The sequence below is a fragment of the Gavialis gangeticus genome, unplaced genomic scaffold, assembly GCF_001723915.1.
Source record: "Gavialis gangeticus isolate Ggan-Ray unplaced genomic scaffold, GavGan_comp1, whole genome shotgun sequence".
NCBI lineage: Eukaryota > Metazoa > Chordata > Crocodylia > Gavialidae > Gavialis > Gavialis gangeticus.
Window position 1 is genome coordinate 138541703 of NW_017728992.1, and position 5659 is coordinate 138547361.

General features: G+C 41.9%; 1 long non-coding RNA gene across 1 annotated transcript; it reads right to left on the reverse strand.

The window, feature by feature from the left end:
- Positions 1-290: 290 nt before the first annotated feature.
- LOC109304971 lies at positions 291-5424 on the reverse strand. The gene is made up of 3 exons (XR_002099519.1): positions 3724-5424; positions 2034-2087; positions 291-473 (listed from the first exon to the last, which is right to left on the reverse strand). It is a non-coding gene; the product is annotated as an uncharacterized LOC109304971 (long non-coding RNA).
- Between the last annotated feature and the right edge of the window lie 235 nt (positions 5425-5659).

Consider the following 5659-nt stretch of genomic DNA (forward strand, 5'->3'; position numbering starts at 1 on the left):
GAGAACACTGGACTGTGTGCTATGAAGTGCTGCAAACATGTTTGTCGGGCCACATGCGTCACAGCCGCGTTCATCTGGATGCACACTATTCACATACAATGAGGAGGAATAAATAATTTTACCTCAGGGCAAGAGATCCTGTGTTCATATAGCACCTTGCACCATGGCACCTTGATCCTGACTGGTGCCTCTGAGTGCTTCCAGATCATCATCATCATCATATTAAATAGGCTCCCTTAAGAGCTCCTATCTCTTATTTATCCAAAACAAATCACACTGAAATCTGGACCATGCACATCACTATTTTTATTCAGGTCATCATACATTTACATGAGACACATTACATCAAACAGTTATGAGTCATTTTTTTTAAAGAAATAATAAAGTTGGATGTGTTCATCTTTGCTATTCTGTAATACGGGACTGCTCTATACATGTTGCTTGGTTGCATTGTATTTTCCTAGAGAAATTATCTTTAAAAAAAAAAGATTTAGTCCTTCATTGAAATTGCTATTTTTAATTACTGTTCTTATATTATTTTAACACAGTAGTCTGTAAAACAAACAAAAGATGCTTAATTATACAAAAACAGATCAGACTAAGTTTATGAAATTTACAAATTACCTAAAATGCTAGGAGTTAATTACAGCCTGCTTTCCCTGGCATGTCAGCTTGATTAAATTTGGAGTTCCAAGATGAATTGGCCCAAATTCATTAGTGTTCCCTGGGTGCATATGTTGGTCAAGGTCAAGCGAAACACATTGACTATAGTGATAGTGGGGAGGGGGAAGGGATTCTAAAGAAGGTGGACTCTTAAAAGGTCTGGGGTTGCAGCAAGAAACTTTGATACTTTTTAACTTAATAAATCTTGACAGCCTAATCATGGCTAAGCCTTTGCAGTGTTATTGGTACAGATGGCAAAGCTAGACATATTTAAAGAGATCTCAGCAGCTAGTGGCAGGAGAGCATTGAATCCAAATGCACTGTTGGGCTCTCGGAGAAAGTGCAAGAAGGGAGGATAAAAAGCTACACAGCATTTCCATCTCTTGACATCTCCAACAGCCTCAGATACAAAATATGATAAGGCTCCTGCTGAGCTAATAAGCCCAACAAATGTCTGTGTCCGTGAAGTAGATGAAGTGGGATCAAGTAGTTGGGGGCTGCTGTATGAAAATAAGCCAGCACCCAGGGTATAATGGCACTGTAGAAAGCTGCAAGGTCAGACTGATGACAGAAACACTGGATAAGTAGAGACCCTATCAGTAAAACAGGTTTGCCTGCTGGATCCTAGCCATATAACTATTTAAAAAATCCCTATGTTTTAGAAAACTCATCTAGCTTAGTAAATAAAGGGATAGTGTTTAGTTTTGTTTTATGACAAACTGCAGCAATTTTCTACTTTTACCCATAAAGATTGTATGATGAACTGTTTTTCATTAAAATATTACATTAAAAATAAGTCTTAAATAAGAATGTTATTGCAAAGTAAAGGAGGTTTTGAGGTAAGCAATAGTAACAGGTGAACCATAGATTTGTTCAAGACTTGTTGCCATATTATATTGTTTATCTCTTAATTTCTTGCACATCAAATCTGTCCCTATCTATCTTATTGTTAAGCAGAGCAATGTGTCCCAATGAAATAATTTAAGTTTAAATTACTCTGAATACATGCGAATGATAAATGCTGCTTCTCACACTTGCAAAGAAATGTATAAACCTGCCTGATTGAAATAGTGTTAAAATCTAAAAAAATAATTAGACTGCTCTTAAAATTTCAGGAATCTGTCAAATTACTACAGTAATTCTTAAAGAATCATATCCATTTTGTAATACCTGTAAAGGTTTGTTTAAAAAAAGCAAATCATTTTAAACACCATGTGAATTGGTTCATTAAATATGTAGGAAGGCTTTGAAAATTTGACAGCATACCAGAAAAGATCAGATTAACCACACCTAGTGTTTCCTTTAATCTAACTATGTAGAGTTTTAATTTTATGCAAATATAATTATTGCTAAATCCCAGCATGTAATACTTTGGCTGTTGAAGTCCATGGGAGTCAGATCTGGTCCTATGAGTAAGAGCAGCACTGGAAAAATAAATCAGTAATGATATACAATGAATATTCAAGGCTGTTTCTCTCTTCCCATTTTAATCATTTACAGATATTTTCAGTTTTCTTCCAGTAAGACTACTACTACTGAATATACAGCCTCCCCTGGAGTTTTGAGGGAGGGATGCATAATAATGTACGTCAACCAACCTCTTGCTCCTTCCTGGGACTGGTTTGTATATAATTTACAGAACTGCATGAGGATGCAGAGCTACACCGCACATCAGGGCTAGGGACAGACATTCAAAAAGCCTAAGCCTGAATTAATTCACTCTTTGCAGGTTAATCTAAGCTGCACAGTTTAAACTGATAAATAACTGGTCAGACATTCTCTGTTAAATCAGGACATGCAGCCACATGCCTGCAGTGGTTCAAGCCAGAAGCTGGGGGGCACTAGAGCATGTCTGTAAAGCACTGCCAAAAGGCAGGGAAGAGAGACACCCTCCAGGGCTTTCACCCCTACCCCCACACCCCTCTGGAGCCAAAGGGATGTGGCTAGGCACCAGCCGGGGCTAGCACAACACGCAGAATGCCAGCCACCAGCCACCAGCCGGGGATGGGGGGAGTGGGGAGCTGCTGCCAGACTAAGGAGTGGGAATGGGGGAAAAGTCCTTTCTCTGAAGCAACCATGTATTGAACACAGCAATTTACAAAGCATACAACAGGGAACTACCAAAAATCTTCACCTAAGCTAAGATGCAGCCCAGTAAAACACAGCATACACAACTTAGTCTAACTTAAAATGTAAACCAGGAAGACAAGAATTAGTCTGACTAATCCTGAGGGAAGTGTGTCTCCTTACAGCCAGGCATTCAGAAAGGCTTTGTTTAGGTATTCCTAGCTTTTGCACTTTCTGCTTTCTAATGTAAATGTAGCTCTACATTCATTGGTGAAATTCTGCAAATTCGCTTAACTACATCTCCAGCATGTGTGATGATTGTCAGGTCTTTCTTAACACTTCCCACCTCTCAGTCTGGTCCTGCAGGTCTTAGCTCTGGGCTCACAGGTGCATCCCTGCCTGGCTGCAGGCAAGCCACAGAGACTGCAGCCAAACCCCCTGGGACTCCTGGGGAGAGAGGGGACAGAGGGAGGAATTAACTCCATCCTTTCCTGGCTACAGGCAAGCTGTGGAGGTGCGGCTGAGACTGGCAAACCCCAGCTGTGGTCCCTAGAGTTTGCCAGCAGAGAGGGGTGGAGATGGGACAGAGGTAGGAATTTGCCTCAGGGGCCACGGCAGGCCAGAATCTGGCCACACCCTGCCCCTGCTCCAGCTAGACAGCAGAGGGGAGGGGCCAGTGCACTGAATGTCTATTCTGTTACAGGTTTAAATCTGTTTCTGATCACTTAAACTGGTTTATGTGTAATGTCTGTCCCTAGCCCGGGACTTCCAGGGGACATTGTGCCTCAGGCTGACACTGTGTTTCCTGGAGCTCTGTAGCAGAGAAGTGCACGGACTGCAACATCCTTTTAGTCTGAAAAGAATGCAGCCAGTTCCTAGAAGCACACCCACTAGCGAGGGGAGAGGTTGGACTGGCAACTGTAAAATAAGAGCAAGGCCACTACGTGCTGATACCTCGTGACCTCCCAGTGCCTTTTATTTGGGTTGACTTACTAGTTATCATGATTAGGCTCTGTGGTCCTGGTGGTTAACAAGGTGGTGGGCAGCACACACAGACAGTGCACCTTACGGAAAAAAAACACATATGAATGTTGAATGTCTAATTATGTCATCTCCCTTCACACCACCTGTGTTCTACCAATAATTCTTCCCTCTCTCTCTGTTTCTCTCTATTTATCACACAAATGTCTCTGCACCTTCTTCCACACTGCCTTTTACAATCAGCCATATCCTAGCAGCAAACGCATTTAAAATCTCCTGTTGAAACAGTCCCATTTCCTAGTAGGGAAAATGAATGAGGCTTTAATGTGTTTTATACAGTGCCTTGCACAATGGGGTCCTGATTCCAAGCAAGGATCTCTAATATAAAGATAAAATAATAAAATAATAATACTTGGCCATGGAGAAGATACCTTTAGAACAAAAGTGCTCTCATAAAGTCAGAGAGATTTTTAGGCCAGAAGGAAACGCTCTGATCTGAGCTCATGCACTCTACAGGCAATAGAATTCATCTATTTCTCTTCCTTCTCAGCATTATTTTAGCATGAGAAGCTAAGAGAAACATCTGGCTGTGGATAGGATAAAAAAGCAATATAGAACTGACATTTTACACTGAATTGAAAATAGGGCTTTAAACAATGCAATCTGTGATGTTACCCCTGTGTGGAGGAGCCTGCTTTCAGTCTGACAGCAATATGGAAATCAGGAACACAGTTCAAGTAATAATTGATGATTATAGTTTCCAAGTTCAGAAACACAGACACATTTTATGTTTTTACCATAACCACATTTAATTTTATTAAATATGTAATACAAGCAAATGAAAAGAGGTGGTCACAATTAAATATGTAAAAGGCAGTGTCAGTATTTAGCTGGCTTCTGGGCTATGTAGCCCATCACAATTCTGTGCAAATGATAAACCAGCAGAGCAGAGGACAGACCATGCTGTGCCCTGAGGGCAGGAATGAAGAAGGCACAGTTGGAGGGAGGATTAATAAAAGTGGAGAAGACAGAGGCCAGGTTGCCAGAAAACTCAGTCACTGCATGCCAGCTGCTTGTGGCTGCTTGGGTATTTTCTGTTACTCTTGGTGATTTCTGTGGGTTGCAGTGGATCTATGGATTATACTGAAACATTGTAGCTTGTTCTTTTAGTCTTGCTCTAATTCGTTTCTTTTGTGGAGCAAGTATTCATGCAGTCTTTTATGTCCTTTTTGCAGACTCTGGCTCCAAGGTCCTCCTTCCTCATCTCCAGCTGAAACTCAATAAAGAGCTTCTATCACTCTCCTCACCTTCTTTCACAGTTTGTAGATGGGTTCAGATGCTTGCATCTTATTCCCCCTTGACTGAACATGGAGTGACAGGGGGTGTATTAATGATTCCTCATCTATTTTCGTGAGGGATTCCAGGGTCTTTGCGGAAATTCTGAGATAACCAATGACATTCTGCTTAGTGAGCTCTGTTAGTGCTGTGTAGGGCTTCCTCACGATAAATATCCCTAACTGTTCATTTGAGTAAGTTGGCAACCATTCAAACTTAGACACACAGACTTATCATAGCCCAGGAGTCAGCAATGTTTTCTGGAGGTGGGCTGGAATGACCCAGCTTGGATGCAAGCTGGGCCAGCACTAGGACCTGGCTGTTGCTGCTGCTTCCCACTGCCAGGCTGCTGTGCAGGCAAAGCTCCCCACCACCAAAAGCTCCCAGTCTTCGTAGGTTGCTGCTCCCCGGCATAGGCCATACCCACCCAACAACTGATTCCTTCATGTGTAACAGAGTATGGTGGGGGAGCACTGACATACTAAAGGAAGGTATTCAGCATAGGATGACCATGGCCACATCCAGACATGCAGGCATGTGTGGCTTGTGGTGCCACAAAACCTCTTTACAGTGCCCTGTACTGCAAATTTGCAGTGCAAGGGCAAATTTTGCT